General features: G+C 42.1%; 1 protein-coding gene across 1 annotated transcript in view; it reads left to right on the forward strand.

The window, feature by feature from the left end:
- RPS6KC1 (ribosomal protein S6 kinase C1) overlaps positions 1 to 20,271 on the forward strand; it is a 190,369-nt gene extending 170,098 nt beyond the window's left edge. Inside the window, exon 17 of the transcript XR_012902918.1 lies at positions 18,556 to 20,271. The gene's annotated coding sequence lies outside the window, so the exon portion shown is untranslated. The remainder of the gene's footprint in view (positions 1 to 18,555) is intronic.
- The last annotated feature ends 4,879 nt before the right edge of the window (positions 20,272 to 25,150 follow it).

Raw genomic sequence — 25,150 nt, forward strand, 5'->3', positions numbered from 1 at the left:
CTATGTGTCTATTTAATTTTAAATATTACCTCTAAACCCTGAAGCTATATCTAAACAGCAATGTTCTTTCGAAATAACATAGTCCGTGTCTAGACAGCTGGCAGTTATTTCGACGTAATGTTGAAATACTGTCAAGCTGAAGGACTTTTTACTCCCGAGTCCTGTAAACCTCATTTTATGAGTAGTAAGGGAAGTTGGAGGAGGAGTGCTCTATTTCAAAATAAATGCTGTGTAGACAGCACCAAAACTTGAAATAAGCTGTTTTGAAATAAGCTATGCAATTAACGTAGCTCAATTTGCATAGCTTATTGGAGTTAAGCCCTGCTTTGTAGATGCCCTGAGCCACAGAACTGGAACACTAGATGAGGCCATTGTCTCCACATAGTCTATGAATATTTTCAAGGTAATAATGGAAATGATGAAGAGTAGTCTCCCAAAATGAAAATGGCTAACTCATAAAAGGTTTAGCAAATAGTTTATTCTGGTAGCCTGAGTAAATAAGTGGAGTTTGAGAGTGCTAAGCATTTTTTTGATCACTAGGAAGACATTGACACAAAAAGAGCCAATGCTTTGTTATGATTTAGAGCAGCCCTGCTCTGTAACCAGCCCTGCAGGATTGTCTAAGAGTCTCCAGGAATGAAAGATTAGGCTTTATTTACAGATTATGTTGTGATAAGACCTCCAGGAATATGTCCAACCAAATCTGTCAACCCTACACATGCTGCAAGGCCCAACAGATCCAAGCTCAGATAAAGTAACTGGGGGAGCAAATTCCAGTGATGAGGGTCCTTCATTGTGTGGTCCCTGCTTTTTCCCTCCTCATTGTAATACCAGCATGAGAGAGCTTGAGCACCTTTGACTATCTGAGTTGCTTCATTGTTATTCTGGGGGAGAAGGGCGTTGTGACTGTCCACCTTCAGGTTACAACCAGCACACTGATGTCAATGCTAGGGTTTCACCCTTTAAATTGCCAGGTAGAGCCAGTTCCCTGCGACCCAGAAGCCAGTCACTATAGTTACTTTACCATCAATACACCCATATAGCTTTTTCTCAGCACAAGAGAAGTACAATGTTCTTTATTTCTTACACTGAATCAGAGTGCTCAACGAGACTTCATAATTGTGGATGTGACCGATGGTGTGACCCAGAGAATCTTGGGAACCCCAGACCTTGCTCTGCTACTGATGTGCTTCATGGCCTTGATGCATTTCCCCATCTCACTGGAGAGTGATACTTGACCAGTTCACAGGGATGGGGTAGTGGTTAGTTAGTGTTTGCCATGTATTTTGATAAGGGGAAATTAGTGGTACGGTCTCATGGCAATGTGGGAGCATAAAGAGAAGCTTTGGTTTCCTTGTGTGTTCTTCCTTTTAAATAAATTACCCCTAATCACTGCAAACTGGACTCCTACAACATATAGACTAGAACATGAAATGTGTTTCTACTTAAATGCAGTCACTTATAAAGAAGCTAAATTATAGAGTTTTGTCTACTTTTTTATAAGTGAAATCATCAGGAGATGCTTCCCTTCTCCCTCCCGTCTATCCTCCTTTTGTTTCCTCCAGTAGTCAGGGTCAGAATCCATAGCCAAACAGAGAGCATGGTTGCTATTCCAAGTCCCAGATGCCAATATGTGGCAGCATCTGGCTCATTGGCAGGCGTCACGGGCAGTTGTGCTGGCTGCTCCTGAGCCTGTCATGTGGCTTAGTCTGTTGATGGGTGCGCTGTGTCTTTGAGACTATTGTCCTAACCAACGAACCCAAATATAATTAAGCACGCGAAGGACTGTGAATGATTGGAGATGGTGATTGTAGTCGAAGCTTTGCTAACTCTGGTCCGGGTTCTGTGTCCTGTTTAGCTGTGTCTCGTGTAACCTTACCTTCTTGTGCTGTTAGTGTTTCAGGCACCTTAAGGCATGGAGCTCCTTGAAAGAGAAATACAAATCACTAAAAATGTAGAGATAAAATCCTCTCCTTAGAGGCCATGTGTTTGGCATGGGAAACACATGATAACAGCTTGCTTGAGAAAGGTGACATTTCCACTAAAGGCTGAATACGAAAAAATGCATTTTAAAAACAGAGCTCTTCCCTGTCTTCTGATATTAGACGTTGCTAATGAAGACAGTATCTGAGTGTGGGAAATCTAGTTTTCCCTTGATAGATTTGTATATATGCTTGAAACCTTTGGTCCTAATGGAAGTCTCTTGTGTATGATTTGGTTGATATTTGTGGTAAAAGAACTGTTCTTAGCATTGGCATGTGAAAGGCTAGCTTGCCTTAACTTCATTTTGGTTTATGCTCAAACACATAGACAGCCTTGCCTAAGGTTAAGTCTTTTTAATATTAAGATGGATGGTGCAGATTGGTGTGTGTGTGTTTTAGATCAACGCTCATTGGTAAAGGACTCTCGTGGGGGAAGGGAAGCAAGTCAGCTAAAAGAGGCCTCTGAGAGCCATGTTGGGTCTGTGTTACTGTGTTCCAAGGAGAAGAATATCTTTTTCCACAAACAGCTGCTCAGCTCAGGCAGCCATACAGTTTACATTCAAGATATGCATTAATACAGAGACAGTGTTGACAAATTCCCAGTCAGTGCACATTACAGTTAAACTCAGACTTCTTTAGTGATTCATGTGCTGTTAAGTTTAAAGTTACAAGATAAGATTCAGAATAAGCCACTGCATTATAATATGATGCATAATGAATGCATATTTAATTATATCTTAAAAAGTAAAAGCATAGAGCAGTTCTGGTTCATTATTTTCAGGCTTCCTTCTTTATATAAATCTGTTTAAGTCCAGTAATGTATTATCCATTTCTATTTTTCTTTTGCCAATGTGTTGCTTGTTTTTTAAATCAAGAAATTCACAAATCTTGCCGTTTTGATCTGAAATCTAGAGCAGCTTTGAGTTTTGCCAGCCATAATGCTGTCAGACTGTGATAAGTTACTCATGGTAGCAATGGTCCCTTTAGGAGTTCCACCCCTTAGTTTACAGATTGTGCACACGTGCATGTGAGTGTCTGTATGTTTTGATTTGGCTTTTCTGGCATGGGATATGGAATCTCTGCTGCTAGATCGCCTCCTGCCCTTAGCCCAGGGGGTGACTTTTGACCTCCCTACTGTTTCACAACAGCATCAATATTAGTGCCAGGGTACTGTCCTGTCACATTATTGGCATGATCTTTGGAAATATAGTATCTAAATTTAAAGATTTGTTTCTGTTTTGGAAATTTTGAACTCACCTTTGTCATTTGAATGGGGAGAGGTTGGTGACAACTAAAGGCTTATTCCAGGAAAGTTAGCTGGGAAAAATAAAGGTGCTCATTTAAGCTTTTTACACAACTTTTGTGAACAGTAACATCTTCACAGGGCCCCAGATTTTACCAGGTGACTTCACTTGTTTAATCAAAAGAAAACCGTGATTAATCACAATGATTGCTTGGCTGAGTAAATAAAGCTACTAAATGCTGCAAATTTTAAAATCAAATTTCAAAGCAGTTTTTAGAGATGCCAGCCTTGTCTTTATGTCCACTTGGAGCACATCTAATTGACCTTGTGCTTCAGATTGTGTCGTCAGCCAGCGAGCTATCCTACACTAAGGTTCCTAATCTGGTAGAACTGAAACAATACCAACAGTAGTGTAAGAAATACTTTACAATGGTCCGTAGTGGACAGAAGGCCAATACTGTCTTCCATTTTGATGTCAAAGTAGTAGCGTTCAAGCAAGTATCAGAGGGGTAGCCATGTTAGTCTGAATCTGCAAAAGCAACAGAAAGTCCTGAGGCGCCTTCTAGACTAACAGATTTGTCGGAGCATGAGCTTTCGTGGGCAAAGACCCACTTCTTCAGATGCATGTAGTGGAAATTCCAGAGGCAGGTGTACCTGCCTCTGGAATTTCCACTACATGCATCTGATGAAGTGGGTCTTTGCCCGCGAAAGCTCATGCTCCGACAAATCTGTTAGTCTATAAGGTTCCAACAGGACTTTTCGTCGTTCAAGCAAGAAGTCACTTCTCTTTAAGACTGAGGTTTATATTCCCATTTGCACTGATTTAGTTAAACTGGCATAGTGCACCTGTAAATTCACAACACTACGGGCATGGCATTACATATAAACATATAACCATAATTAAAGATATTGCAGGATATGAGAACAAAAAGAACAACTGAGAGTCTAGTCTTAGCCCCCAAAGTAAGTGCAGTACAGGAAATGAGCAGTGAATTGGTTTCTCCTTTCTGAAGTGCTGTTAGTAATGCAGGTAAAGATTTGTTTTATTTATATATAACTTTGATCATCAAAGGTAGCCCTGCCAGACAAACATAGCCCTGCCAGTCGGGGCATACAAATAACATCCAAATCAGTTGGGTGTGAAAAACAAAAACTTTGCCCAAGGAAGAGAGTGAGCATACAGTTTTGTGGAAGAAATAAATATGCCTGCTTCAAAATCAGAGAAATATGTGTGTGATTTTATCTTATTGCTAGATATTTATCTCCAATAACACCCAAATCGCCTGAGGCTACATGCAAAAATAAAGGAAGAAGTAGCTGAATATTTTGTATGGATACAGGTCCAAAAAAGGACAAACTCATTTTGTGTTTATCAAAACATTTCAACTGACCTGAAAGAAAACATTTTGTTTTAATTTCAATATTTTTAAAATCTTTTTCTTTTAAAAATAGTGAGGGGAAATTCTAAAAGGAATCATTTGTCTGAAATGAAAAGTTAAGACATTTTGGAAATTTCAAAAGAAATTATTTAGACTTTTTAGAATATTTTTTTCTTTCCAATTGAACACTTTCCTAAATTGTTTTGGTCACTTTGACTCTGCATCTATATACTGGGGATCCACTATCCCCACCATCCACTGTTCAGTCTCTCTTGGCATGGTTCACCCAGTCTGAGCTAGTCCCCTTGTATCAGTGGTGGACCACAGTTGCCCGCATTCTCCACCACCTGTAATATGGTGCACCTCACCACCATGGGCACCTCCTTTCAGTCACTTGGGAAATTGGCTCTTCTGCCCCGGAGTGCCCCCTTTTGGCTGGTGTCATGCCTGCTGTTACCTATGTTTCTCCACCCCTGTGATAGGACCCATTTCCCTCCCTCTGGGTACTGCTTTGCTGCAATGCCCCACACACACACTGGGGTCCTCCTCTCTGGGAACTTCTAACCCCCTATGCCCACCTTGCCTCAGTGACTCACTGCCAGTCTTCATCTACCCCCTTACTGCAGGGGCAAACTGCATTCTGAAATGGCCACTCAGCATTGGCAAAGGGCTGTGTGGACCTGCTGCCTTTGCCTATCTTGTCTGCTCCCTTCCCCCACAGCCTTAGTAGCCTGAGGCCTTCCTTCAGGCTCTGTAGCCTGGGAACTTAACTGGCCAGAGCTTCCCCAGCCCTACTTTAAGGCTACGTCTAAACTGCAGGGTTTTTGCGTAAGAAGTCTTTTGCGGAAGAGTTCTTGTGCAAAAACTTCTTGCACAAAAGCTCGTCCACACTGCATGGACAGTCTTGTGCAAGAAAGCTCTGATGCACCTGTGTTTTTTCGGATAGGTTCTATTTGCTCAAGAAACCCCTGCTGTAGCGCAAAAAGGAGTTATGCCTCGTAGAAGGAGGTTTACCTACACCGTAAAAAGCCCTCTGTTCTGTTGTCTTACGGTTGATTTACTTGTGCAAAAGTGCACTGGAGGTATGGATGCTCCGTGGGTTTTTGCACAAAAAACTTGTAGCATAGACGTAGCCTAAGTCAGGAACTCTGTAACTTGCCTGGAAGCTAGGTCCCTTCTGCTCCTCAGCTAGAGCATGAGTCTGTCTCCACCCCTCCAAGAGCCTTTATTTACACTGCCCTCAGGTGGGCCCTAATTGGCTCATACCGGCCTCAGCTGCTGGCTTCACAGCTCCACCACTCCAGCCCTCTCTGGGGCTGAGTTTTAACCCCTTAAAGGCAGATATCCCTTCAACCTCCCCCCCCCCACACACACACATACACTAATTTGCCACCATTTTATTTTTCTTGCTCTCCAGTTTTTCTGTTGTAGACATCCTTGGAGTACGCTGCAGAACTGTATCTGCATTGTGAAGAATCAAGTTAGCTGACTCAATGCTCACCAGGACTTTGTGGTTAGTATTGACAATAACAAACTATGGTGGGTGTTTTCTACCTGTGTGTAGGTGTTTGCAAGCAGAAAAACACTTGTCCTGCTCTGTGCTGACCTTAGAAACATAGAATCCTAGAGCTGGAAGAGACCTCAGGAGATCATCAAGTCCAGCCCCCTCCCAAGGCAGGACCAATCCCAACTAAATCAACCCAGCCAGGGCTTTGTCAAGCTGAGACTTAAAAACCTCTAGGGATGGAGATTTCACCACCTCCCTAGGTAACCCATCCCAGTGTTTCACCACCCTCCTAGGGAAATAGTTTTTCCTAAAATCTAACCTAGACCTCCTCCACTGTAACTTGAGCCCATTGCTCCTTGTTCTGCCATTCATCACTACTGTGAACAGCCTTTCTCCAGCCTGTTTGGAACCTTCCTTCAGGAAGTTGAAGGCTGCTGTCAAATCCCCCCTCACTCTTCTCTTCTGCAGACTAAATAAGCCCAAATCCCTCAGCCTCGCCTCACAGGCCATGTGCTTCAGCCCCCTAATCATTTTGGTCACCCTCGGCTGGCCCCTCTCCAATGTGTCCGTATCCTTTCTATAGTGGGGGGCCCAGAACTGGACACAATACTCCAAATGTGGCCTCACCAGAGCCGAATAAAGGGGAATAATTCCTTCTCTAGATCTGCTGGCAATGCTCCTCCTAATGCACCCTAATGTGCCATTAGCCTTCTTGGCTACAAGGGCACACTGTTGACTCATATCCAGCTTCTCATCTACTGTAATCCCCAGGTCATTTTCTGCAGAACTGCTACTTAGCCAGTCGGTCCTCAGCCTGTAACTATGCTTGGGATTCTTCTGTCCCAAGTGCAGGACTCTACACTTGTCCTTGTTGAACCTCATCAGATTTCTTTTGGTTCAATCCTCTAATCTGTCTAGGTCACTCTGGACCCTATCCCTGCCCTCCAGTGTATCTACCTCTCCCCCTAGCTCAGTGTCATCTGACCTTGAAATTGTGGTTATTAATTTGGCTCTTCACAACTGCATTCTTGTGTATAGAAATGTGTAAAATAGACAAGGGCTTTTTGCCTAAAAAGAACTGGATGGGATTCTTTATTTGGTTGCTGAAGAGTAAATAAATGTGTGATGGCTGTCATCTTGGTTGATATGCGAGGCACCAATGCAGGGACCTCCAGACATAAAACTGCATTGTTGCTGTTTGAGCTAAATTTCTCTAGGTGGGAGCTGAGACAGCTCATATGCTCCAAAGATCAGCACAGAGGATAACCTGTAATATAAACTCACCAGTGAGTTGCATATACACACGTGTATATTTATTATCTTTAATTAGAGGTGGACCAAGTACATCCAAAGAACATACGTATATAGGTTTTATAGTAATTAAAATTGTAGTTCCTTATCTGAGCTTCCATTTCCCCTATATAAAATGTCATGTTACCGTAACAAATGGCTGTGGTGCTCTAACCTGTAAGTTTATTAAATGCACTCTGCCTTGGATGGTGAAATTTTACTGCAAACTATGGGTTAGTTTGTGACTGTTCTCGTTTATGTTGTGCTCTTAGGTATCCCTGAGTGATTGGTTTTGTTAGTCTTTCTTTTTTCCTCTACTACTGTCCACCTTATGGATCAGTGTCAATGAGTTCACACATCACGAGGTCTGGTGAGGTTTTCATTATTATTGTAAGGCCTAATGTGGAATTTAACATGTGCAACACTCCTTCCTATCAGAACCTGGAAACTCTGTTTTATATTATGTCCGTTCTGTCTCTGAATGTCTCAACTATTTCTAGCAATAAAAGTACCTCTCCCTACGAATGTGCTGTGATGGTAGAAAGACTAGGGCCCAGTTCAATCCTCTTTAGTCAGACAAAATTCCCGTGGGTTTCAGCGCATCTCATCTTCTTAAATGTGAGTGCTGCTGAGTAAATAGTAAAGGCCCACAGGTACTGATCGATTAAGCAAGCAATATATTGTTCTACGTTTTGTATTAATGGTACATCTCTAAAAGGTGACCTTCCAAGAGATGGCAGGAGACTTTTTTTGGAGGGGCAGGAAGCCTGATAAGCCTGAGAGATTTGTCCAAAAATGGTTGGTTTTCTGTTGGAAATGCAATTGTCTGGTTTATCAGCAGGTAACATATCTGACATGTTACTGACATATCACTAGGGATGGAAAGTGAGCAATTGAGAGGAATTATCAAATTTGACTAAAAATTTTATTTAACTCCAATGACTAACGAGCTCTTTGGAGGAAAGGATGTTTTTGTTGAATTTTTTTTTAAAGATGTGAGAGCTCTCCAAAGCTGAACCTTCTACCTTTTTCCCCTTTCCTTTTCCATCTCACACTCAAAAAAGCCTTCCTGGGAAACCCGGGAAAACCAGGCTTGCCATTCCTGACAGTTAAGGTAAAAAATGACCATGCCATTTCTAAGGGAAAATAAACCAATGACAAAACCCTTTATGCTTCATAAAGAGACAGAAAAAGCCCCAGACTTTGTTTTCACAAAGTTCTTTTCAGGTCCCATTTAACTGGTTCAAGCAGATAAGAAGTAATAGTTAAAAAGTAAAGTTTTATTTTATCATATTCATACCAGCTCAGCCATGACGTTACATTCTAGGTAGGCCCCTCTCTTGGATCCGTCGCAACAGCACTGAAAGGCCATAAGTATGGGTTGGCCAACAAAGTTGAGGAGTCGACCAGCATGGGGGCTTCCCTAGATGGCTTAGAGCTGGCATAGCCATTTCCACACTACCTCCCTGATACCACATCCAGAGTAGGGAAGATGCCAGAGTGCCACTGCTCCTGTGGGGCCCAGTGGCTGGAGTGGCCCTTTGGGGCCATTGTGACCAGGGGCAATTTAGGCCAGTGGTTCTATGGGGCTGAACTGGCCCCAGGACTGGGGAAATGCAAAGGTGAGCTAAAACTTTATACATCAGGGCCTCTGATTATAAATGCATCTCTCTCTCTCTCTCTCTCGCTCTCTCTCTCAGAGCCTCACTTGCTTCCTTGCACAAACAGTGCAGGTTCCTATCGATTTGGAAGGAACTCTTGCCATGGAAATTTTAAAAAGTTGACTTCAGGTTGAGAGTATTTCTGAGCCTGCTACTTTTGTTGTTTGTTTGACAGACATGATAGCCCATCCTCATTATTATGGAAAATATAGGCTTGCTGGTAATTACTATCTGAATATGAATGGGAGCAGAAGTGTGCACAGCCTGTACTGGCCTTTCTTTGACAAGGTATAACTTTCTTCTGAATTTCTGTGTTAATTAATGCTTATTTAAAAACCACTTTAATTGGCAGTAAACACCTCAACTTTTTGTACTCATTAAAATGCAGTCATTGATGTGTGATGGATTTTTAAAGCTTAATTAACTTTCTTTCTGTATATATAACCTATAATAATGATAAACACTGAAAACTGCTGTCCCCTTTTTTGCTCCCCTTCTATACAATGACTTGAAGAAAGGGGAGAGAAGCAAAAAATGCATCCTGACTTGGTTAGTATCCGATGACATTTTGTAGACAACTGTGCAGCATAATATCAAAGCTATTTTAGGCACCGGTAAATTGCATATATGCATTGCCTGCCTATTTGGCATACATAGTATGGGTGTATGTGCATATTGCCGTAGCTTTACTGCATCATCTTTAAATTCTTTAATAACTTCAGTTCTATTTCCATCCCACTCTTGCAAACTCAATAGGAACTCTATTTTGCCAGTGTATTTTGCCTGAGTTAACCATCAATTTTTTGGAAGTGCTGTGTGAAACTTTCCCTCTCAGGTAAATCTCTGAGCTACAGGCATTCTGACTTCTGAAACAAAGGGAAAACTCTGTGTTTGGTTAGTAATAGAGATGTAGCCGTGTTCGTCTAGTCTAGCTGAAATAAAAAACAGGACTATGTGGGCACCTGGGTCTGGCCTACGAAAGCTCATCACCTAATAAACCATATTGTTAGCCTTTAAAGTGCTACATAGTCCTGTTTTTTGTTTCTGTGTTGGTTGTGTTTGTTCTTTTATATTTTGTGCATGTGTGTGTGTGCGCGCGTGCACATGTGCATAAACTCAACTTTTCCATCTCCTCAAGTTCCAGTCTGCAATATGTACCTGAAATATAATTTAGGGGGTATGCTTTCCAAAAACATCCAAAGTGTCATTGTCAAAAGTGACTTATGCATGTAGGAGGGTAAGTCTAATGAAACTAAGACTCAGGTTTTTTTGAAAATGGATTTTTGTTCTTAACTTGATGCATTTTTGAAAATGTTACCTCTGTTGACCTACGAGTGGCATAGCTAACCTCCATCATATGCTATAATTATTTATGTGGAAATATGTGCTGGGCTAAGCATTCTAGTAGTTAGTTTGTTTCAAATATGATCAGCGGATCACTCACAACATCTTTTCCCTGGGGTTTGCTAAATGTTCTTGTGTTGGCCAAAATTATGAAAAATGGAAACAATTTTAAAAAGGCACCTAAGTTCAGTCTCTTAAATCATAGTTAGGCACCTAAATAAATGATTTCCTTTTCCAAAAACACTGAGTTTCCAGCAGCTACAATTGTGACTTTCCCTTCTCCCCCCCCCCCCAAAAAAAACAAAAAACCAAAAAAAAACAACCCAACCTAATTTTAGACTCTTATTTTAAAAAATCTTTTGCTTTACCGTACGGAGTACTTTCAACCCCAAATCCGGTTATCTATTCAAGTCCCTAAACCTGTCTGCATTCTTTTCCTTTCTCTTACAATAAGGGCTCATCTAGACTACATCCCTCTTTCAAAAGAGGGATGTAAATGAGCCCGATCGAAAGTGCAAATGAATCGGGAATTTAAATATTCCATGCTTCATTTTCATATTCACATCAAATCGCTGTTTCAAAAAAGGGTATTTCGAAAGTGAAACTGCAGTCTAGAAGCGGTTCTTTCGAAAAACAAACAACCCCTTTTTCGAAAGATCCCATACTCATTTTTCAGGAGTACAGGCTCTTTCGAAAAAGGATTTTTTTCCCGAAAGAACCGCATTTAGACTGCAGTTTCACTTTCGAAATACCCTTTTTCGAAACAGCAATCTGATGCAAATATGCAAATGAAGCACAGAATATTTAAATCCCCGCTTCATTTGCACTTTCCATCGGGCTCATTTACATCCCTCTTTTGAAAGAGGGATGTAGTCTAGACGAGCCCTAAGTGTAATTAGTTTGGCCATCACATGAATAGGGGTGCTTCGCTTCTGATCTTTAAACTGTTGTGTAGTGTGGCTACCAGTGTCACAATAACGACTTCTGTATTTTACCCACTACTATGGAGGTTGCCTCTTGGTGATAGGTGTAATTCTGTAGAACCAGAGTGTAATTCAGTAGAGTGCTTTGCTTGCAAAAGATAAAGTATATAAATCAACACTCAAGCCTGAAGGGACAACAGCTCTTGTTCACTAATATATGTCAGTGTTTATTACATACACTCTGAATGGCTGCAATAATACAATCTATTCATTGCCTTGTCACTCCATCCTACTCCAATCTACTCCCCCCTTTTGTCCACCCACAGTTTATGCCTTGTCATAACCCTAGCCTGGCACTTTCTGGTGCAAGAACTGTCTTATTATTTTTAAAATCTGTTTATATGCTGCTTAGACACAGAGTACTTCTTGACTATGGTCTCTGAGCATTATGATACTCCAAATAATAAATGGTAATATCTGGAAATCTGTCCGTGCATTAAGAGTAACTTTTCTAACTGTTTTGAAAGTTGAAGTTAGAACTTATTTTTCAATTTAAAATACTTATACTACTGCAACACCTAGGACCAGTGTTCCATGTAAGCTTTGCACTTGTGCTGCAACTCAGGAGAAATTCAAATGTCATCCAGTTGCTCAGCCGAGTGCTCAGTTTGATTTTTTTTTCCTGCTGCTGTTGGTGCACATTCCTCAGTTCACATAAAATGTATTGCATGCATGGAGGGAAAAGATTAAAGGGAACATGGGATAGAACCTCAGTTAAGATTGGAGCTTTGTTGTGCAAGGCCTTGTACCTATATAAATGGCATAGTCCCTGCCTGCAAAAGTTTACAATCTAAGCAGTTATATGACATACAAAGATAAGTGGCAAAGGATACAATACAAATATATACCTTTTTCAAACATTTGTTTTGGAAATATTTCCATTTGCCCTTCAACCTAGCCACCATTCATGATTTCTTGTTCTGTGGCAGAAGTGGTGCTTGAAGGGGGAATTCAAAGATAAGGGGTTGGAGAGGGTAAGGACAGATCAGTTCAGTGAGGTTGTTTTATGCAAGGGTTTGGGCAGCATGGAAGAAAGTGTGGAGCAAACAAATGGGCAGTAAAGGCTGGCATGCTTGCTGCAAGGGAAGCCGTTTGAGATGAGGTCAGCTAAGCTAAGCTGTACAGAGAGGTTCTCTATAATGCTTATTTTCCTTCAAAACAGGCAGCTCTATGGGGTGGTATCAAAGACTTGAAACCCACCAGCCTGTGTTCTGTAATTCAAAAGAGCCCTTCCTAAGAAACTGTTTTTCAACCATATATGTGCAGAAATAAGACTTGTGGTTGTAGATGCTAAAAACTCTGAGATTTCCTATCTTCCGACAGTAGTAGTTAATTCTTTATGGTTTGGGAACAGATAGACATGATGTATAACTGCTCTCTTACCCAATGGATAAGTGCTTTTAATGTGACTGTAGTTGACACAAGCTATGGTGGTTGGTTGAACATTAATACTAACTTTTCTCTGGTTGATCTCAAGGCTATGAAAGTACTGCTGCCTGTTAATTTGACCATGTCAATAAATAAAAATGCCCATATCAAATGTATGAAGCTAATTAGCATTTTATGGCTCTGTTTGTTCTAGGACTGCTCAGGTTCATAGCCATACCACTGTCTTGCTGGGTCTTTAGGTTTCAGTGATGTACACCTCACCAGTGCATAACATGGAACACCTGTTGTTAAACAAGGTGTTAGATATTCTTTGTCCTGGCAACGGGCCATTGCGTCATCTCTGGGTTCAAAAGTTCTGTGTAACATAAGCTGTAGTTTTTATAATGATGTTTTCTACTTCCAGAGAGCTTTGCTTAAAGGAGCTCAAAGAGCTTTACAGAGGAGAGAGAGGTAGATATTATTCCTATTTTCTGAGGAGCACATTTATAGCCATAGAAAGGTTCAGAGGCTTGTTAAACCTGTCAGGGCGTCAGTGTCAGGACGAAGAATAAAACAATGAAACCTAGTATCTCAGGATCTAGCTATCTTCCTCTCTGTTAGTGGAGCCTATTAAATTCATAATACTAGGGGCATTCCTTCCATCCCCACCTTCGATTACATATGGGAACAGATCTGTACAAACAGACTGGATACTGACTAGTACCAGACTTTTCCAAGGGAGAAGAATCCCCACTTTAAATACAAATGAAATTAATCTTCTCCAAGGGGAAGTTTCTTTCTAATTCCAAAATGCTGCTTCAGCCCTGAAGACTTTAAATCCAGCATACATCCAGCGTACCTACTGTAGCTGTGGATGCACTCGCTGACCATAGGAAGCCTGTCGTGTGATGAATTCCATGAGTTTGTTAAGCGTTGTTTGGAAGAAGAAAAAGTTTTTCCTTTTATTTTTAAATTCTGACCTAGCATTCATTTCAAAGAAGTTTATGTTGATAAAACTATCTGTTGCTAATAAAGCGTGTCAGAAGAGGGTGCAGTTTCACTGGCATTCAGTATGATGTGTTGCACTGTCAGCCAAAGACTGCCCTGTTTACACTGGTTTGCGGGGTTTTGGTGTTATGGGGTTCAACACTCAGGGAAATAGGTTGCGTAGTTAACTTGTTAGTGAGATTTAAAGTGAAGAACGCAGAGCAGAGCTGAGTTCCTTAGTGCCTGTGCTGCTCTGCTGGGGGCTGTGCCTCTGATCTCAACTCTGTGCCACCGCTGAAGCACACTGGAAGATCTGGCTCAGCAGGACAGGGTGGTGCATTTCCCCAGAGGGCAGTGCTATTTCAGCTCATCAAGTGACCATCTCAAGGGGATCTCTGTAACAGAACCCATCACAAACACTCTCTAGACACCATTTCTCCTTTTGCATTCAATGGCAAAAAGAAAAAATAGGGAGAAAGGGTGGGAGGGTCTGATAAAATCTGAATATTTTCAAACATTTCAAAAAAGATTTCTTAAAGATTTTTGAAAAAATTGTTCCATTTTGAGCCCTGTGGGATGGATACTAATTTGAAATTGTACAATTTTTTTTACCCAATTACGTCTCTTTTTTTGGAACAGTTCCAGTTAAATCCAACTGTTGCAAAGTGGGCCTGCTCCTTAAAGTTTCTAAATACTGCCTCTAAATTGTTTCATTTTTCATAACTCCTTCAAGGTAAAGGTGGTCTCCAGGCCTTCCATGAATTTAGGCTCTTTGAGCCATAAACTGACTACATCATGTGTCTATACAATACACTTAAGCACAAGGCAAGTAGTCATACATTCTGCACTTTGTGCAGTAAATTGAATAGCCTGAACCCTGACTAAAACTTTCTGTTGTTTATTCTGAGGGCATATGCGAGTGCGGGTGAACGAGATACTGAGTATCAGCTGGACCTAGATCTTACCTTGCAATTAGTTATTAAAATATGTATAGATAGTTTTACTGATACAGACAACATTTTAAATCTTTAACTTTTATAAAGCCAGGGATGAAAAGAAAAATAAAAGGAGGGGGATGTTCTTGATGGGCTTTCTTCTTTTCTTTTTGCATTTAGTGGGAGGAAGAAATAATAGTTTCAACAAAAATATGGAAATTATATATATATATATATATATATATATATATATATATATATATTCTTTTTAAGTTTTTGTAGAAAACTTGTTTTGAAGGCAAACATTTGCCCAAATTTAATAACTGTCTCTGCAGTGGTACAGAATATAGTCTGTATTGAATTGTGCACTGAGTTAAAATGTGGTCAGCATCAGTTCGACTATAGCTGGTATGTGCTTGTTATAGTTCGGTTGTTTTGCTTTTTAGAGACAGCTCCTCTGTTAGGGGAGGGCTTCTTCAATTGAGCCTCTTGCTAGCTAGCCTAGTACTTAGAATTTACTGGTATAAATTACAAGGATTTGGCTCCTCCCACTCAATTACAATCAGCTGCTTTTTACCTATGACTGACTGACTTGAAACACATATTGTGAGTCACTGACTTCAAAGATTAATTCTATTAATGGCTGCTATGGCCCTCACAGGCCTAATAATTAGCTAATACTACTTTTTTATTAATCCATTTTTATAGTTCAAATTACATTCATGCTCAAATCCCTAGTTAATTGATTTGGATGACATACAGAGTAAACTGTTACAGCTAAGACAATTTGGCATTCTCCAAGTTCCTGATCCAAAACCTATTGAATTCAGCTGACACCTTTTTAATATTAATTTCAGAAGGCTTTGGATGAGGTTATGGAATTGGAAATCAACTGCCTCAGTTTAAAGATGTATTGTAGATCATGCCCCTACACAGAAAGCCTGCTTGTATGTTGCAAGAAATACTTTGTGTCTCTCATTTAAAGCTTCTTGTGTTCTCTCATGTAGGTCTTCAGTTATAATATTTGAAGTGGCTTTTCCTCCAGTTAGGCAAAGGTCTGATTTCAGAGGCCGTAGTGGCTCCCATTGGCTCCAGTGGTAGTTGTGAGGGCACAGAACTTCTGAAAATTCAGGCCCTTACTAGACATTTTTGGTTTAAAAATCTCATCCTGAAACGTGTGTGAGCAAATGAACTTTATCTCTGAGTAGAGTATGTAATCACCTGTTTGGAACGCACAACTTCTGGAAAACTTAGCTTCCGTAATCCTTTGGAAGAAAATGGTGGCAGATTAAACTCAATTTAGAAAGTCACGGGACAGATTTGAAATGTGAATCTACCTGCTGGAGGTGGATTTCTATGGCATTCATCTTAGAAAAATATCTTAGGCAAATTACTTCTAATTTTTTCCTCTTACAGCATACACATTGTTTTTAATTTTAGCTGTTACCTCTCAGACTAGAATGGAATTGTCAATCTTGCACTATACTGGGTTGTTTTGCAGTTATTGAAGGAGAAAAGCAGTTTTTTTCCACAGTTGTATAGTTTCTTGTGCTCTGAGTTCTGATTAGGACTCTCTAGAAAATGCAATATATATTTTCCATTAAAATGCAACAAAACTGTCAGAGAACATATGTTCACACACATTTCCATATTTTCAACAAAATAAACTCTAAAGTAGGCTTTGATTTTTCTGAAAACTAATATTTTGGTTGTTTGAAATTCTTCCATCTCCCATTTTATTTTTTCTCTTTTTTGGGGGTGGGGAGGGAGAGGGAAATAATGGTACGGAGGGGAGAATTAAAATGAAAAATTGCATGCTGTTCCTCCTTTGAATAATTGGAAGAAACTTGGAGGCCAAAGCAGGATCAATCCCAACTTAATCATCCCAGCCAGGGCTTTGTCAAGCCAGAACTTAAAAACCTCTAGGATGGAGATTCCACCCCCTCCCTATGGAACCCATCCCAGTGCTTCACCACCCATCTAGGGAAATAGTTTTTCCTAATGTCCAACCTAGACCTCCCCCACTGTAACTTGAGACCATTGCTCCTTGTTCTGCCATCCCTCACTACTGAGAACAGCCTCTCTCCATCCTCTCTGGAACCTCCCTTCAGGAAGTTGAAGGCTGCTATCAGATCCCCCCTCACTCTTTTCTTCTGTAAGGTAAATAAGCCCAAATCCCTGTTATTCACATAGCTGGAACTGTGGAACTTAACTTAACATAACCCTGTAGTGTAGCTCTGCCCTGAGTCTGACTGTCACAGAGTACGGATTTATTGCTCTTTGGCTTGCAGCATTTGGGATCATAGAGACATTAATCAACAAACAAAACAGCAAGTCTACAAAGCCATTGTGCTGCCATCTCTGATGTTTGCATGTACACCTGGATGGTGTACAGGTGCCATGCTAGGAAGCTGAATTACATGGTCTGGCTGAAGAAACTGATGAGGAGAAGATGGCAAGACAAGGCACCAGATACTGAGGATCTTGGATGAGCAGGGATTCTGAGAGTCCATACTGTGTTGATGAAATCACAGATGAGATGGGCAGGCCATTCCACCTGAGAATCATATGAGTGACTTCCCAAGCAGATCTTTTACAGCAAGTGAAAGAAGATAAAGTGTTCTCAGAGTGGCCAGAAGAAATGTTTCAAGGACTCGTTCAAGTTATCCTTGGGATAGTTCAACACTCACCCAGGATTTTGGGTCATGCTTTTTCTATCTCGTATACTATGAGCAGGGGAGAATGGCTGAGGCAGAGCAGCCAGCAACGTAAATCTTGCAACAGCAGAATGTGCACAAGTAACCTGTAGCAGCATTTTTGTTCAGTGTGCCACAGACTGTTCACAACTGAAATTGAGCTGCTCAGCCACTGCTGTGTTCACAGAAACCAAACCGACCAGTGATGTCAGGGCCGTCCTTACCCATACACAAAATGCATGGGGCACCACTGGGTCTTAATATCCACACACCCATCTCTTCCCATCCTTGTTCTTTGGCTCTGCTTCCTCCAGAGGTAATCTAGTTACCTTAAAACTGAAAAATCCTGCCAGACGTAACAGAACATGAACCTGTGAAAGAGCCATTCAAGTAGTAATGAAGCTATTTTTCAGGCATTTGCCAACCCCAGGTATATACTATCTGTGCTGGTCTACAAATCCTTAGTTTAAAATTTGCTTAACAACTATTTCATTAGTGTGTTGCTAAAGATTATAAAATCACATCTCTAAAAAAATAGCCATCCTCCCATCTAGCTGTCATTGGACATAGGGGCACCAGTTTAATAGTACTGCAAAGGAAGTCCCTGAGTGAGTCTCATCTTCAAACACAAAGGGTAAACAATCACCACAGAGAAGGAGAGGTCCAAGCTGAGATGTTTTGGATCCTGACAACATAAAGATACTCAAATCCAACTCTTGTATTGATTAGCTCAGGAATATGCCTCCTCAGCTGTAATAGTAATCAGGTGAATACGGTTTTATGTCTTATAAACATCTTTAAGAAATTTCTTTGAGCTCTCTTTAGTTGCACAGAAACAGCAATTCTAAAAACTGTCTTGGCTATTTTTATTTCTTTCCTCCAAGATAATCAGAAGAATCTGAAATGTGTTGGATAATAATATTAGGCCATATTTTGTTTATAATTAAGTGATCATATTTTGCACCAATGCCAAAAGATAAAAAAAGTTCTTCAAATATAATAACAAATTACCCCAATCTCAAACCTTAGATTTGAGATTTGAAAACTTGGCTAAATACAGACCCACAAGGTTTGTGGGCATCTATCCCAAACAGGAATTTTACTTAAAAATAAATTGAATCAATCTTCACCATAAACAACCTAAATCTAGTAAACTTTCATTTTATCTTTTACTGTACAGGACTGAGAGATGACCCAAACCATTTAGCTTCAAATTCATATGGGCTTTGGAAAAATTCAGATCCACAGCCCCAGGCCAGCCAGCTGACTTGTGCATCATTCCCCTGGATGATATGGAGCCCAGCTGAAGACAGTAAAGACTCTAGACAGGTTCAGGGATGGAGCAAGTTGCAGGAGTGGGGCCTAAATTAGGATCTAAACGTGCCACCCAAGCTCACATTTATCTCCATGTAGTTCTCTTTTTGATGCCTACTGAGCCACTGTTTCCTTTAAATGTATGAATAGCAGAAAAAATGAAATCATGTGTTCATATCTTCCTGGTGAGATTTGATTCTGGAGCTAACTGTTGCAGATGTTTCCCAAAGCTTTGAAAACAATTGCTTAGAAAGCAATTACTGACCCCATCTTAGCTACAGAAGTGCAAAGAGGTGCCTATTATATTGGCTTGTCGTTGAATCTTTCTTCCAATGCAAAATGAGAGAGAGCTTGCCCCCTTTCTCAAATTTCTCCCATGATTGAGAGATGAGTGAGCCTCGTACCTACAATATCCAATGGTTTCACCGATTCGAGAATGTGATGACTGAGTAATAATGCCCAATTCTACACACTTCAGATCCATTAGTAGCAATTACCTTACCTGAGGTGTTTTGAGGTAGTTTTAGCACCGCATTCTTGCAGTTGGTAGATAATGTGTAATAATATATATAGCATTTTCAAGTCTCTGTTTTTAGCGACAATAACACCATTAGGATGCCTATTTAACAAATGTGCTTCATACTAAAAGTTAAGATTTAGCTAACCTTTTTTTAAACCAATGCAGCATATGTCCTGTTTTATGCATGGTAGGATTTCTTTTAAAAAGATAAAGGGACTTTTCCTTTCTCATAGGTAGTATTAATAGTGTGGATTAGTGGGTAGAGCAGTGTCCTAGGACCCAAGTGGCGGATATATTTTTCCTGCCACTGGACTGCTAGGTGACCTTGGACAACTTGTGTCCTGGTTCCTCAGTTTCTTGCTCTGTAACATGGATTTCCTTTTGTAAAACTTTTTGAGATCATCCGATGAAAAGCATTTTATTTTTATTATTTTACTATTTTCTTGTGGGTATTAAAATTGTACAGAAAATAGTAATTTCATTTTACAGAGGTTTTTGAGATTCTGAAATTTGTTTTATCCTTAATAAAAACAAGGCTTGAAATTTTTAAAAAATTCTCTGAAAGAAAAAAATCTGGGTTTTTTGTTTTCTTTGGGGTTGATTTAGACTGTTTTTGTTTACCAAAAATCATTTCAAAACCAACAAACAAATTCTGAAAATGTTAAAACGGGATGTTTCAGTATTGTCACAACGTTTCCATTTTGAATGAAATGCTGGTGAAATCAACCTTATTTCACATGGAGCCTTTTGGTTCAATTGTAGTGAGTATGTATTGTATTGCTGTTGGCTTTGGCTATGTATCTATTGGTGGGCAATATGTCTAATTTAGGTGATTCCTATATTCATGACCTGTTGCAGTATAAAGAGGTTAAATATAATCTGTAAGGAGGTTTAAATAAAAAAAAACTAATTAGAGATATTACTATTGATCATCTAATGTGGTGTTACTCAGTGACAGTTTCTTTCTTTGTTAGGGATTTTAAAACCCTGTAGGAATTATTTTTAACGCTGAGAAGTACTATCTGCAAATCTCTTAAAGTATAGCGAGCTCTCTCTCCTAAAAAAAAAAAAAAAAAAAAAAAAAAAAAACGTGTTTACATAGTTACATCTAATGTGTAAATTAGGTGGCCTAGAAATTTGGATATATCTGAGATCTGCACAGCACAGGGGATGGATTATGTGTATATATGGTTTTAAGCAACACTTACATCTTGAATCCTGCCTGAATGCCAGTCTGTTCTCAGGCATAAATCAGGGCCTCTTGAAAACTGCTGTAATCTTGTAAACCAGCAGATACCAGTGATCCAAAATGATTGGAATGCAGGGAAGGGAAGGATTGTAGTATGTTGGCCTGGAATGATTCTCCCATGGATATGTCAATTTGGGATGTTTTTCACTGTCAGACGAGCACCTTAACCACAAAACTAGTTTTCTCTCTCTAGACACTGGATAGGCACTGCAGGGATCCAGAAATAATTTTTTATTTAGATTCTCATCTGAACAAAGTAATTCAGCCAATGTAACCTGCTGGCGTAGCTTATGTAGCATTGGGTGCTGTGATAAACATAAGACTTATATTGTGTTATACTTCACAGTAATTGATTAAAAGAGACCAAGAAAAGTATCTGAGTGATATAATGCATATCGGTGTAGGTGTCACTGGATCACTGTTACAGACTTTATTCACAAGCTGAGTAAATAGCTCTGAAAGGTTTATTATTTTATATTTTTGAACTGATTTTTTTATTTTGATTTGGCAGAACTAGGAAGGGAATATTAGTGTTGATGCAAAAAAAGTTTTGAAAGAAATGTACACTGGTGAATGATGTGTTTAAAAAATTCACAGTCACTGCCTCAAACTTTTAAAAAGTAATTCAATGCAGAAGGAAGTGCTTCAGTCTTCCTCTACGATAGTTTAACTCAGGCATATCCTTTAGCAGGCATGGGAGTCCAGCAAAAATACTGGGGAATTAATAAAATCTTTGCTCTGTGATCAATACAAAACTGGCCTGGCTTGGCCTGCATGGGAGAAGACTGTACTAGCTTCCTCTGGCTACTTAGATCACAAGTAGGACAGCAGCCTCAAGGGAGCTTTGACTTTTTTTCCCTTCCAGGTGGTGGAGAGCAGGCAGAGTCTTGCCTATATGCTCCTTGTGATGGGGTGTATCTGCCCCGCACTGAGGAGCAAGGGATTGCCCTGGCCCAGCTGGCTGAGAAGGCCCCACTTCCATGGCCCTGCTGGGCATGCTTGAGAGAAAGGCCGGGTATAAGAGCCCAGGAAGCCACTCAGTCAGGACTGACTGCCAGAGGGGAAGGGGCTTAGGCCGGAGCTCTTAATCAGCCCCTGCGGTCGCAGCTGACCCAGGAGCAGCAACCTGGCAGCCACAGCCTCAGCGACAGACCGGCCAGGAAGCCAATCTAGAAGAGGAGAGGAGAGTGGCTGGGACTTCGTAAAAGACCAGAGGGAACACCCAATGTTGAGTCGAACTTGGGAGCAGGCAAGAGAGTTGGAACGCAAGGAAGGAGACACCCATAGGCCCCAAGGCCCATGGTTTCAAGTACGAGCTGACCGCCTTTACCGGGTGGTCTGGGACCCACAAACTGGGGAGGAGATGTGGCAGCTCCTGGTCCCTGCCAAATATAGGAAGGGCATGCTGCATCTGGGCCATGCGAACCCCTGGGCTGGGCATCTGGGATGGGAGAAGACCCTGCAGTGGGTGGGTCAGATTTTTCTGGCTGGGAATACACCGTGAGGTATGTGACTTTTGTGAGTCCTGTCCCGAATGCCAGAGTGCTAGCCAAAAGGGAGTACCGAAGGCCCCATTGGTAGCATTGCCTGTGGTAAGTGAAACGTTTGAACAGATCGACCTGGATCTGGTTGGGCCTCTGGAGAAGGCAAGCTCTGGGTGACAATACATTCTCGTGGTAGTGGACTACACCACTCGGTACCCTGAGGCCGTGCCATTGCGGAATACCACTGCCCATACCATAGAGGCGGAGCTTCTCAAGCTGTTTGCCCACTCGGGGTATCAAGGGAAATCTTGACCAACCAGGGAACAAATGTGTCTTCCAGGCTGATGGCCGAGCTATGTCGGTTGCTAAATATCCAGGCCCACAGGACTACAGTGTACCATCAGCAGACAGATGGCTTGGTGGAGTGTTTTAATCAAACGCTGAAATCGATGCTTCAGAAGTTTGTGGAGGAGGACCCCTGCAACAGGGATAAGCTCCTCCTGGTCCTACAGCTTGCAGTATGCGAGGTACCCCACGCATCTACGAGCATTTCACCCTTTGAGCTCTTTTATGGGTGACAACCCCGGGGGATACTCAACCTCTTAAAAGAAAATTGGGAATAGCAGGAGTCCCAGGTCATGGGCACAGTACTCTATGTGTTGCAGCTACAGGAGCACCTGAAAAAGTTGAGCGAGTTTGACAGGACTAACCTCTTACAGGCCCAAGAGACCCAGGCCCGCTACTATAACCAAGGAGTGAAACTCTGATCCTTCAAGCCGGGAGACCATGTACTTCTCTTGCTGCCTTCAAAAGAATCCAAGCTATTGGTGAAGTGGCAGAGCCCATTTGAAGTGGTGCGCCATGTGGGGCCGGTAGACTACGAGGTCAGACTAACAGAGAGGAAGAGGGAGGTGCGAACATATCACATAAACCTCCTAAACAAGTAGAATATGTCTGAAGGCCTGTTGATTGCTCCATACCCACCAGCCCTTAGTTGAAGACTCCCTGGGGCCATCCCAGGTCACTATGGGAGAAGGGTTGAGCCAGGAGCAACGGGCAGAGTTACAGCAGGTGGTCCAGAACTTCTCACAGGTCCTCTCTACCCAACCCGGGCGAACTAGCGTAGTCAACTACCATATCGCCACCTTCCCAGGCCACAAAGTACGAGATCAACACCGGCCCCTACCCAAGAAGATGTCTGGAGCAGTTCAGAAGGAACTAAAGATAATGATAGAAATGGGAGTGGAGGAGGAGTCTCACAGCAAATGGAGAAGCCCCATCGTCCTCGTCCCGAAACCCGATGGAGAAATTTGGTTTTGTATCGATTTCCGCAAGATAAATGCTATATTGTGCTTTGATGCCTACCCAATGCCTCGAGTTGATGAGTTACTAGAACAGCTGGGCAACGGGAAGTACATCTCCATCTTGGATTTGACGAAGGGATACTGGCAAATCCCCCTTATACCGGCCTCTAAGAAGAAGACCATTTTCCCCACCGCCTTTGGGCTGTACCAATTTGTGACTATGCCCTTTGAGTTACATGGGGGCGCGGCCACACTCCAACAATTGATGGATCAGCTGTTATACACCTCACCACCTCTATATGGCCACATATATAGACAACATCATGATCTATAGCCAGACGTGGAACGAACATCTCCAACACCTGGAAGCTGTGCTGAAGACCCTGGATAAAGCAGGCCTCACAGCAAACCCAGAGAAATGTAATTTGGAGCACCATAAGGTGACCTACCTGGGGTACATGATGGGACGAGAACCCTGTGCCCACTGGTCGAAAAGGTGCAGGCCTTGAAGAAGTGTAAAACTCCTACCACGAAGAAACAGGTACGCCAGTTCTTAGGATTAGCAGAATACTACTGTTGTTTCGTACCTGACTTCACGACATTTGCAGCACCCTTGTCCGACCTCACTAAGAATTCAGAGCTGAAGAAGGTCACCAGAGTGTGAAAGAGCTTTTCGGACCCTGAAAGACTGGCTAACTAAGGCCCCAGTCTTGTTCCACCCAGATTTTTCTAAGCCCTTCATTCTACAGACTTACAGAATGAAGACGGTACTAGGGGCTTTATTGTCTCAGGAGATCGAGGGGGAAGAACATCCCGTATTGTATATGAGCTGCAAGTTGTTTCCATGCAAGCAGAAGTATTCAACCATAGAGAAGGAAGCGCTGGCACTGAAATGGGTGGTGGACACATTAAGATATTATCTATTAGGGAACCCCTTTCATTTAGTGACTGACCATGCCCTGTGAAGGTAGTTGAACAGCATGAAGGAGATGAACCCCCGGATCATGAGATTGGTATCTATCCTTACAGCCGTATGATTTTACCGTGGCCCACTAGCTGAGTAGGGACCATATAAATGCAGATTTTTTTTCTCGCGAGTAGAGGAGGGGGATGCTGGGACAGAACGGGCCAGTTAAGGGGCAGGGTGCATGACGGAGTGTATTTGCCCCGCACTGAGGAGCAAGGGGTTGCTGTGGCCCAGCTGGCCAAGAAGGCCCCACCCCCATGACCCTGCTGGGCATGCTTGAGAGAGAGGCTGGGTATAAAAGCCCAGGAAGCCACAGGGGGGGAAGGGGCTCAGGCTGGAGCTCCTAATCAGCCCCTGCAGCTGCAGCCACCCCAGGAGCAGCAACCCCGGCAGCAGTCGCTGCAGCCGCCCCAGGAGCAGCAACCCCGGCGACAGCCCCAGCCTGGGAGGACGTGTCTACGAGGGTCCAACCCACCGAGCGACACCTAAAGAGTGGAGCAGCACTGGGGATGGTAGGAAGTGGCCCAGGTCAGAGGATTGTCCCCCAGGAGCTCGACGCATTTCGGTGTGAAGCCCCGCTGAGCAGGCAGTGGGGGCTTTCACTGCTGACAGGGCCCTAGGCTGGGACCTGGTGGAGTGTGAGGGCCCGGGTCCCCATACCTCCCCACCCCACAACAATCCCACTCCCCAGCATTCGGGGAGGCTTCTCTTGGGCTAGGCTGCTAGGCCATTGTAACCCCGAGAGAGGGGAGTGTGTTTGGGAGGAGGTTGGCAGGGCCATATTTACCCTGCTAGAAGGGACTGTACTTTAGGACTAGGCCGACAGGGCCATATTTACCATAATAGAGGGAGCTGAGTCTGCAGGGTTGTATTTGCCCTGCGGAAAGCGGGCACGTACCCCAACTTTAGGGCTTCCAGACTGTTGAGGGGGCTGGCC

Source organism: Pelodiscus sinensis, chromosome 3 (genome assembly GCF_049634645.1).
Source record: "Pelodiscus sinensis isolate JC-2024 chromosome 3, ASM4963464v1, whole genome shotgun sequence".
NCBI lineage: Eukaryota > Metazoa > Chordata > Testudines > Trionychidae > Pelodiscus > Pelodiscus sinensis.